Here is an 11,269-nt window from a genome sequence, read left to right as displayed (position 1 = left end):
TCTGACGTGACCTGAAAAAAAAGATGATACTGCCCTGTCAAAAAAAAAAAAAACAACAAAAAACCCCCCAAAAAACAGGGATTGGTTTGTTGTATGTCTTTGAAAATAGTTTTTTTTTTTTAATTATCAAACTTCAGAGAATTCCAGAGTGTCAAAAGGAGAAAGTGAAAGTAATTCTCTCCAGTGCCAGTCAGATTTATCAGATGGGCATGAACTCCTCAGCCACACACAGTGATCCTAGTGACTGCTATCAACAGTGAGGCCTATATCCTTCTAGTCTTTTTGCTGTGCATGTGTTGAAATGTATAATCTGAATACATAGGAATGTAAAAGAAGTTGGATTATACTCTATATATGGTCTGCAACTTGCTTGCTATTATTTTACATAAATTTCATAGACATCTTTTCATGTCAGTACACATATATTTTCTCATTACATTTAACAACTGGTATTCCGCTGTATGAATGTGCCATGATTTATTTACCCAACCCATGACTGATATATATATTATTTCTAGTATCTTATTATTATTACCTGTGCCTAACGCATTTATCTTTATGCTTGTGCAGCTGTATTCTGTAAGATAGTTGCAGTTGCTGCATCAACGAGTATGTTTGAATGTTAATGGATGCTGTCCTAAATTTTATATGTAACACTAACGGAGGCACAACATTTTCTCCCTTCAGTTATCAGAGATTATGAGATAAATGATAACAATAGGTAAAGTGTAAAGCATTTTACAAAGTATTTTTATTTAACTTATTTAACACTCATAGATATTCTGTAGGGAGATAATGTTATCTCCAGTTTACAGATTTAAAGAAACAGAGACTCATCAAAATTAAGTGATTTGCCCAAGAGAGTACACTTGGGTGGCAGAGCTGAGTCCAAATCTGTCTTTTATCTCCAAGCCTGAAATTCTTTATCCTCCAGTGTTACTGGCTTCCCATGTAGGAGCACCAAACCTTCTGCTGTGGTGGATTGACTGAACATAGGTGCAGGGGGAGAGGGAGCGTGGAGGGAATTTTGGTCAGCCAACCCATGCAGCATACCCATGAACATACAGACATTTCTCTCTCTGCCATCACTTCTTTCGTGATGTCATTTGGTCATAGCTTCAAATACCATCTATAATGTCAGTGACTCCGAAACTTCTATTTCCAGTCTAGAACTCTTCCCTTAACATCCTACACGGAACTCGATCTTTCCCCCTGAACTTGCTCTACCTGCAGCCATCTCAGTTGGTTACTACCTCATCCTTTTAGTTCTTCCAGCCCAAGTTCTTGATTCTTTCCACTTGCTCATACCCCTCGTTCACAGGGAATATGACTAAGCCTGGATTGCCAGTTCCTGCCGGGTTTGTGATTAAAATCCAGGCATCCCTTGCTTTAAAGCACACCTAGGTTAAACTGCTTTATTCTAATTCCATTAGCCTGAAATGTAGTTCTGACTTGACTCTTGGAATTTGTACTGTAGTTTAGGAGTCCATGGACTGAGCAAATGTTTAGAAATGAGATCATATTCTTAATAAATGATTTCTTCTGGTTTCTAAGATTACAAAAATTGAAAGTCTGAGTTAAACTTATTGAAAGCATAATTAATCTTAGCTGAGGAGATCATTGGACCCAGACTTTTAAAAACACACAAGTCCTTCCTAGATCATTTCTCTCATATTGCATGCATACCAGTTGGGGGAAGAAAAATGGGCATGAGGGGAGTCCCAGAAGGGAGCCTTTTGCTCTCCCATTTTCTTCCTCCTCTGCAAAAGTACAGGATCAGAACAAAAGGTTTCCAATGGAAGGGCAGCTGATTTGGGAGGTTTAAATAGGAACTGAGGTAAAGCTGTGAACTTTTCTCAATACACCGAGGAATGCAAGCTCTTAAGTAAATTGGTTAAAAAAAAAAACAGCTTAAATTATTGATCAGAACAGGGATTTAGCTTGTCAGGAAATGCTGATTTTAATTTTAGCATATACTTTAGGTATTTGTGTTTCTGTGTACGTGTTTTTGTGTAGAAAGAGGTCATATTTAGAATTTAAAAGAGAGCAGTATAAGTGCTATTTTAACTATAATTCATTTGTCAGCTGGGCCCTCCCTGGCTCTAGGAAATTTAGGTAAACCTAATTCAAATCGTCAATCTTTCAGCCTGGCTAGAGTTTGCCTGGGACAGAAGGGGTTCCTGGAATGTGAGCTTTCCAGTGCTGACACTGGAAAAGTCTACACAAATCACAACAAGGTGGTTACTCTGAGCTTGACTTAGTCCAGCCCTTGCCACAATTTTTGCTAATTCCGAACTGCTTAATTTTTTATGCCCCCTTGTTGTGACTCCTGTATTCAGGCTTTCTCAATTGTACCCCGTGAGTACCTGCATGCAAATCTCAGTTCCTTCCTGGATTTCCACAAAGGATTTACTTCGCACCATGTGTTAATGAAGTAAGCAGCTTTCCTGAAGACTTAAGGAGTCACACATTCCACTGCACAGACTTTAACCATGTCTTTGGCTTCTTAGCATCCCTTTTCTTTCTTTCTCTTCCCTTCAACCTCTGTTGCAATCAGCAAATTTGTTCTCTTGTCTTATCCAGAATATTTCTGCCTCTCAAGGTCCTTGGTGGCAGGGGTCCCACATTTTATTCTATGGGGTACACCAAGAAATTTTCTCAAGAAAGGTGGGTCTCATCTAAGGGGAATTCTTTACCCAGCTACTTAGAGAATAAAGTTGTGTCCATTACATTACATAATGAAGAGTATTTTATGCAAACATGGGTGAAGAATTTTGACCTGATTTTGGAATTATTAAGCTACCTTCCTTTTTTCTCTTTCCAAGATCTTGTAAGATGTGACACCACCCCCAATTATACAATGCCATTTTTTCTTCTCTCCTGGAGCTTATCAATAGGGATTAAACTGAGTGCGGTGTTTAACTGTCTTCTTGTTTTAGGGACATCATGGAATTTTCCTTAGAGGTATCTGACTTTATGCATTAACAAACCCCTCGGGATAGTGGCTTTGCAAGGGGAATTGAGTGTGCATCTTAAAAACCAAGTGATGCATCTTTTCTAACGTAAGGCATTAAAGATTCAATTTGGACTTGGACCAGAGGAAGTAATAATGAGAAAGTTGTCAAAACCATTCATCAGGAAGGAGCTAGAGGGAAATGAGGTCAGACTCTGGGTGGTCTAGAGGCTCTGAGTAAGGATTCTTTCTGCTCTTCTTGGAACTGACACATCTGAGCAAGAGTAGGAACCTGTTTAGGGTGGAGGTCAGAAGGCCCTCCTGGCTTTTAGTTCCTCTTATGCAGTATGTCTGGACTGTGGGAGAGGCCACGAGTGTTATTCATAGGGAAGTTAGCCAGAAGAGAGAGCATGGGAAAGGCACACATGGGACACAGGAGATAAAAGGTGGACCAAAAGAGTATAAAATGTTTAAAAGCTTCTACAAGTCTCTGCCCATGTCCATGTTTGAAAAGTTATGCTTTGGTGATCAGAAAATAGGAATAATAATAATAATGACTAGCATTTATTGCATGCTTACTATATGCCAGACGTGGTGTTCAATGCACACACAGTAAAGTGTTCAACTTTATTACATCACCAGGAAAATGCAAATTGAAACTACAGTGTGGTAGTGCTACAAACCCACTAGAATGGCTAAAATGAAGATGTCAGAAAATACTGAATGTTCCATATAAATTTCATTATGAATTGTTCTAGTTCTGTGAAATATGTCCTGGGTAATTTGATAGGGATTGCATTAAATTGTAGATTGCCTTGGGCAGTATGACCATTTTAACAATATTGATTCTTCCAATCCAGGAGTATGGGATTTCTTTCCATTTTTTTAAAGTCTTCTTTAATTTCCTTAATCAATGTTTTATAGTTTTCCTTGTATAAGTCTTTCACTTCTTTGGTTAGATTTATTCCTAGGTATTTTATTACTTTGGGTGCTATTATAAAGGAGATTGTTTCTTTACTTTCTTTTTCTGTTGATTCCTCATTAGTGTAAAGAAATGCAACTGATTTTTGAACACTAATCTTGTAACCTGCTATCTTGCTGAATTCTTCGATTAGTTCTAGTAGATTTTGAGGGAACCTTTTAGGGTTTTCTATATATAGCATCATATCATCTGTATATAGTGACACTTTTACCTCTTCTTTTCCAATTTAGATCCCTTTTATTTCTCTCTCTTGCCTGATTGCTGTGGCTAGGACTTCCAAGACTATGTTGAGTAGGAGTGGTAATAGTGGGCAGCCTTGTTTTGTCCCAGATTTTAGTGGGAAGCTTTTGAGTTTTTCACCGTTGAATACTATGCTGGCTGTAGGTTTGTCATATATAGCTTTTATTATGTTGAGGTATGTTCCCTCTATACCCACTTTGGTGAGAGTTTTTATCATAAATGGGTGTTGAATTTTATCAGATGCTTTTTCTGCATCTGTTGAGATGATCATGTGGTTTTTGTCCTTTCTCTTGTTGATGTGATGTATTACATTGATTGATTTGCATATGTTGAACCACCCTTGTTTCCCTGGGATGAACCCCACTTGATCATGATGTATAATCTTTTTTATGTGCTGTTGAATTCTATTTGCTAATATTTTGGTAAGGATTTTTGCATCTATGTTCACAAAAGACCTAGAATTGTCAAAGTATTACTGAAGAAAAAGAGGCTGAAGGAATAACTCTCCCAGACTTCAGACAATACTATAGAGCTACAGTAATCAAGACAGCATGGTCTTGGTACAAAAACAGACATATGAACCAATGGAACAGAATAGAGAGCCCAGAAATGAACCCACAAACTTTTGGTCAACTAATCTTCGACAAAGGAGGCAAGAATACACAATGGAATCAAGACAGTCTTTTCAGCAAATGGTGTTGGGAAAACTGGACAGCAGCATGTAAATCAATGAAGCTAGAACACTCCCTTACACCATACACAAAAATAAACTCAAAATGGATCAAAGACTTAAGCATAAGACAAGATACAATAAACCTCCTAGAAGAAAACAGGCCAAACATTATCTTACATACATCTCAGAAATGTTCTCCTAAGGCAGTCTACCCAAGCCATAGAAATAAAAGCAAGAATAAACAAATGGGACCTAATGAAACTTACAAGCTTCTGCACAGCGAAGGAAACCATAAGTAAAACAAAAAGACAACCTACAGAAAGGGAGAAAATTTTTGCAAATGATGAAACAGACAAAGGCTTGATCTCCAGAATATATAAGCAGCTTATATGACTTACTAAGAAAAAACCAAACAACCCAATCCAGAAATGGGCAGAAGACCTAAACAAGCAATTCTCCAAGGAAGAAATACAGATGATCAATAGGCACATGAAAAAAATGCTCAATATCACTAAATATCAGAGAAATGCAAATCAAAACTACGATGGCCATCATTCAAAAATCCACACATGACAAATGCTGGAGAGGCTGTGGAGAAAAGGGAACCCTCCTACACTGCTGTTGGGAATGCAGTTTGGTGCAGCCACTGTGGATAACAGTATGGAGATTCCTCAAAAGACTAGGAATAGACTTACCATATGACCCAGGAATCTTGCTCCTGGGCATATATCCAGAAGGAACCCTACTTCAGAAAGACACCTGCACCCCAATGTTCGTAGCAGCACTATTTACAATAGCCAAGACATGGAAACAGCCTAAATGTCCATCAACAGCTGACTGGATAAAGAAGCAGTGGTATATTTATACAATGGAATACTATTCAGCTGTAAAAACCGACAACATAACGCCATTTGCAGCAACATGGATGCTCCTGTAGAATGTCATTCTAAGTGAAGTAAGCCAGAAAGAGAAAGAAAGATACCATATGAGATCACTCATATGTGGAATCTAAGGAAAAAAAACATAAATACAAAACAGAAACAGACTCATAGACATAGAATACAAACTTGTGGTTGCCAAGGGGGCGGGGGATGGAAAGGGACAGACTGGGAGCTCAAAATTTGTAGATACTGACAGGCATATGCAGAATAGATAAACAAGATTATACTGTATAGCACAGGGAAATATATACAAGATCTTGTGGTAGCTCACAGCAAAAAAAAATGTGACAATGATTATATGTATGTTCATGTGTAACTGAAAAATTGTGCTCTACACTGGAAATTGACACAACATTGTAAAATGACTATAACTCAATAAAAAATGTTTTAAAAAAAGAAAATACTCAGTGTTGGTGAGGATGGAGCAACTAAACTCTCGTACACTGCTGGTAGGGATTTAAATTCGAACAGCTTTGGGAAACTGGTTGACAGTATCTGCTAAAACTGATACCTTCTGATGCAGAAATTCCACTTGACCCCACAGTTGTATATATAGTTTCATGAAAAGATATGGACAAGAATTTTCACAGCAGCAGCATTTATAATAGCCCCCAAATGGAGACAACTGAAATCTCCATCAAGAGTAGAATGGATAAATAAATCACAGAATATTCAAAGAGTGGGCTATTAGCAATGAGAATGAATGAACTCTAACCATGTGCAGCACTATGGATGAATATCATTTGCTCCTCACAGTAACTCTATGAGGTAATTGCTATTATTACTTCCATTTTACAGATGAGAAAACTGAGCACAGAGAGGATAAGTTATTGTGTAAAACCACACAGCTAGGAAGTAGAGTAGCTGAGATTCAAACTCTGGCAGTTGAGTTCCAACCCTCAACCACTATGCAGCACTACCCTCAACCTCTAGCCATAATAGCGCTATTATTTAACGGGGTGGGAGGGAAAAGGGCTTTAATGAAGATCTGGCCTTGACCCTTCGGCCCTATAGGTAGGAACATACCCAAAGCAGTTGATTAGCCTGGCAAAAGAAGAGATCTAGTACAGAAAGGAAGGAATATTTATTGATTAACAGTAGTTGTCTTTTAAAAGTTTTTATTTTTGGTGCCTAGTGTGTTTGCTGCTTTAGTGTAACATGCCCAGAGGCACAGGGTGGAGGAGCTGTTGCAGGTGGTTCGGCAAAAGGTGTCTACCAGCTGACTTTGATTACGATGTGTCAGGCTGTGTACAAGTGCTTCACCTGGAGTATAATGTTTAATTCTCACAATAGCCCTCGTGGTAGGTACTATTACTGTGTTCATTTTTATAAATGGGGGAACAGATATGATGAGGTAAACTAATTGACTAAGTCAGATAACTGATATGTGATGGAGGCAGGATTTCAAGCCAAATCTGTGTGCTACATAGTCTTGTGTCCTTCACTGTCTCACCACATGCCTCTCCTCCACAACAACCAGGAAAGCAAAGCTGCGGGGCCTCCGTCCTAACAGGAATGGCTGCTCCTGGTCACAGGGCTTGAGTTCCTTGAGCTGTATCAACTGGCAAAAACAGTGAGAATGTGAGACCAAACCTTGAGTTTTCATGAGGCCAACTGACTTGTAAGCAAAGTATCTTCCATAGGTTGTCTTCAGCCACCTTCAAGGAAGAAAGAAGACTGCTGTTCCATGGCCTTGGGCACGTCTTCCTGTAAACAAACAGAAAAAGATAGTTGGAAAGCTTTGCAGCTTTTGAAGTTATGCCAAATTTCTTCCAGGCAGGCTGTGAGAATGGCCCCCTTCTAGCCACCAGAGCTGAGAGGACTTGTACTAGGGAGAAAGGGAGAGTTATCTAGCAGATAGCAGGGGTGCATGTGAAATTCCTCAGTGAATTCTGAAATAGGCATGGGCCTGCACCCCAGGGTTCTCTAATGAGAGGAGGCCTGGACACTGGCAACCTCTAGCCACTGGTTGCTCAAGAAACAGATGCTAGACCTCCCTGTATTGCCAAGAGCAGAAGACACTGGGGACTTAGGTTCTTTTGCTTGAATATGTTGATGGAGGAATGAGGAAATAGGAGAGTTGGGGCATTTTTTATATTTCTTCCTGATTGTAGAGTTTTGTCATCTCCAGCTGGTATCATTATAGTAGCCTCTTACCTGGTCTCCTTAACGCTAGCCTTTCTCTTCCCTGATTGACCTTTCTTACAGCCCACAGGTAGTAGGTCTGTACCTGAAGCTCTTGCTCCCACTTCCCCAAGTACACCATACAGTTGAATGTTGCCATGCCTTTGCAAATGTTGAATCCTCCCACTGAACATGGCAGGAACCTATTATTTTTGAAGCCACAGTGCAAAGCTCTGTCTTTGGTGTGGCCCTCCCTGACCACCTCCCTAGGTCGAATTCATTTTTTCCTCCTCAGCATTCCCATAATCATCATCATCATCATCATCATCATCATCATTATTATTTACTTTTTAACACATTACATCCCTGCTCTAACAATGTATTGTAACCATTTGCCATCCTGTCTCTAGAGTAAACTGTGAGCATCTTATGGGCAGGAGCTGTGGCATATTCCTTCTATCCCTAGCATCTAACAGTTCACAGCTTGTCTAGTGTCGAGTAAACATTTGTTGGATGAAATCCAAAAGCACAGATGTTTGCGTTGGTGGTATGGTGGTTAGCATAGCTGCCTTCCAAAAGCACAGAGGTTTGAGGTATGAGATCACAGTGTCTTTGCAACCCCAACGCAGCCATTGGAAGAGAAAATGCTCTTCTAAGGCCAACTTTCCCCTCTCTGGTCACATTGCTATCTCACCCTTCTTAATTTCAACATCAGTACCAGAAACTCTAGGGTTTAAGGGGCAACAATGGGTTGCTTTCCTCCGTCTCAGCTTTCTCATTCAGGTGGGTGGTAGGAAGGTGGTAGAATTGTCAGTGTTGTGGTCTCATGTAATAGAGTATTTGTGGGTGGGGAATAAAAACTCATCTGTTTCCTGTGCCCCCAGCTCCCATGATGGGTTAGCAGATAGCAAAAGCTTTAATAAGTAAACCTTTAAAACATAGATTTTATTTTTTTAGAACAGTTAACTGAAGTTTATCATTTATTCAGATTTCCTTAGTTTTTACCTAATGTCCTTTTCTGTTCTAGGATCCAACCCAGGATAATATACATTTTCCATCCTATTTACTTGGGCTCCTCTCTACTGTGATAGTTTCTCAGACTTTCTTTATTTTGAATGACCTTGACAGTTTTGAGAAGTACTGATCATGTACTAGACGTCCCCCTATTGGAATTTGTCTGATGTTTTTCTCATGATTATACTGGGGATATGGGTTTGGGGAGGAAGATCACAAAGGTAAAATATCATTTTCACCAGGTCATAACAAGAATATAGGCAGAATTTAAAAAATGTGAGCATAGACTCAACTCTTCCCTCTCCTTCTGTATTCCTATGCCAATCAATAGAATCATCACACACAGTCGTGAAGACTAGAAATTGCATCTACTCTTTCTTCTCCATCCTCCATCTAACTAGCGGTCAGTTACTAAGGTGCTACTGCCCCAGTAGCTCTGTATTTTCTCCCTTCTCTCAGTCACACTGTCTCTCTTAACTCTGCATTATTTTTTCCACAAACTATAACCATTGTGCCCTGACTGGCCCTCCTGATTCCATTTCCTTTCCTCTGCACTTTATTCTTCCTGAATACTATCAGTTAACTATTGGTTTAACATCAGTTCCATCTTGAGAAATCTCAGAATGGCTCCCCATCCCACACAGAATGTTTAAATTTCTTGATGTGGAATTCAAAGCTCTTCTGGTGCTAGCTCCAAATAACCTCATTTTCGATGGTAAATATTAGTTCTCTTACTCTATATTTAATGGTGTTGGGGAATTTATCTAAAAATAAATAGGTGTTTTCTTAATTTTCCCCCCTGAAGAGTAGATGATGATGGTGTGTGTATGTGTGTGTGTGTGTGTGTGTGTGTGTGTGTGTGTGTGATGTGCACACCTTGCTGGGGGATGTTTACCTCTCCAGGGCATGGTTTTAGATGGGCAAAAGAGCTACCCATGGCTTAAAGTCTGTTGTTAGTAGAACTAGTCCCCTTGCTGCATAGTTTGTATCAAGTTTAAAAAGATGACAGGGGAAAAGATAGTGAAGAGAATACACACTTGCCCAGAAGCGTGTGTGGGTGTTTAACAAAACCTCCACTCGTTTTCCTTTTTTTAATGGCTTAAAACAACAGCATCTATTATCTCACAGTTTTTGTGGGTCAGGAATCCTGGCTCCTTGGCTCAGGATTTGTCATGAGGCTGCAATCAATGTATTGGCTTCTCCACTCATTTTTGCACTTTAATCACACTTTCTAAAATTCATTGGCTAAACCTCAAATACTTCTAACTTCTTTAACGCAGAGAGCTTTTGTCACAGTCCGAGAATGGCGTTTCAATGTAAATTGAATTCCTTCTTGCCTGGGAGAGCCAGTTGTCCACATCACAGGATATGAAATGAGTCTGTTGTGCTGGATTATATAATACGGCTATCCTAAATTTTAATGAGCAAAAGAAATTGGCTTTCAAATTACATCTGCCAATTATTCATGGAAGTCCACAATCTTCATTATTAAAGTTTAAAGTGCATGAGGGATTTGTGAAAGTCTCTTAGGCAGCCTGCTGAGGAATGCATAAGGCAGTCTAGGCTGGGGACGGTTTTTATGCTCAACACTAGACAAAGAGAAGGGCTAGCAGAGGTGGAGACAAGAGTGAAAAGAGCAGGAACCATGAGTCTGAGGGTGCTAACATGCAAGACTTTGGATAAGTCATTGGATGAATTAATCAAGATGATTAATGTTCTCCTTGCATACTTAGGAATATTGAGCTGTTAGCAGCTCACTGAAGCTGTGTTACGGAAAAAGGCAGAGACTGTGCAGAGATCATCACCACTGATTTGGAAACTGTTTTCATTTCTTGAGCTCCTAAATAATGAAACTTTTCTGAAAGTGGAACTAAAACTGTTATCCCGGGATGGAAGACATCCACAGCTCATCTCATAAGAGCAGCAACTGTAACCAAACCACTGATGTTTTTCCACTCTTTGGGGATCCCATTTATCCATGGGATAGAAGGCTTCCATCTCACAGGACTTTGATAACTGTGTTCCAGACACAGAAGTAAAGGCTGTTGTTTATTTAGAGTTTAGGTGAGAAGGTGCAGACACTGACAGACCAAGATAGTTGGTGAGAAATAAAAAGACCACATGGACAGAACACATCATATAATTCTACTGTATCCATGTAGACTTAGACTTTATGTTCTTGTCTTCATCTTGGCTCTCAAGAAATATAGACACACACACATGCAGTATTACCCACCCATGTATGTGTTAGCCGTGTTCTTCCACTAGGCTTCTAATTTTGAATAGCTAAGGATATTTTGAAATACCCCTTTTTGGTGTATTATCTATGCCATGACTACCTT

General features: G+C 39.4%; 1 protein-coding gene across 6 annotated transcripts in view; it reads left to right on the top strand.

The window, feature by feature from the left end:
* HYDIN (HYDIN axonemal central pair apparatus protein) overlaps positions 1-11,269 on the top strand; it is a 381,838-nt gene that overhangs the window by 24,683 nt on the left and 345,886 nt on the right. The window lies entirely within an intron of this gene.

The sequence above is a fragment of the Camelus bactrianus genome, chromosome 9, assembly GCF_048773025.1.
Source record: "Camelus bactrianus isolate YW-2024 breed Bactrian camel chromosome 9, ASM4877302v1, whole genome shotgun sequence".
Lineage (NCBI taxonomy): Eukaryota > Metazoa > Chordata > Mammalia > Artiodactyla > Camelidae > Camelus > Camelus bactrianus.
This window is presented reverse-complemented; position numbering and strand designations above follow the sequence as displayed.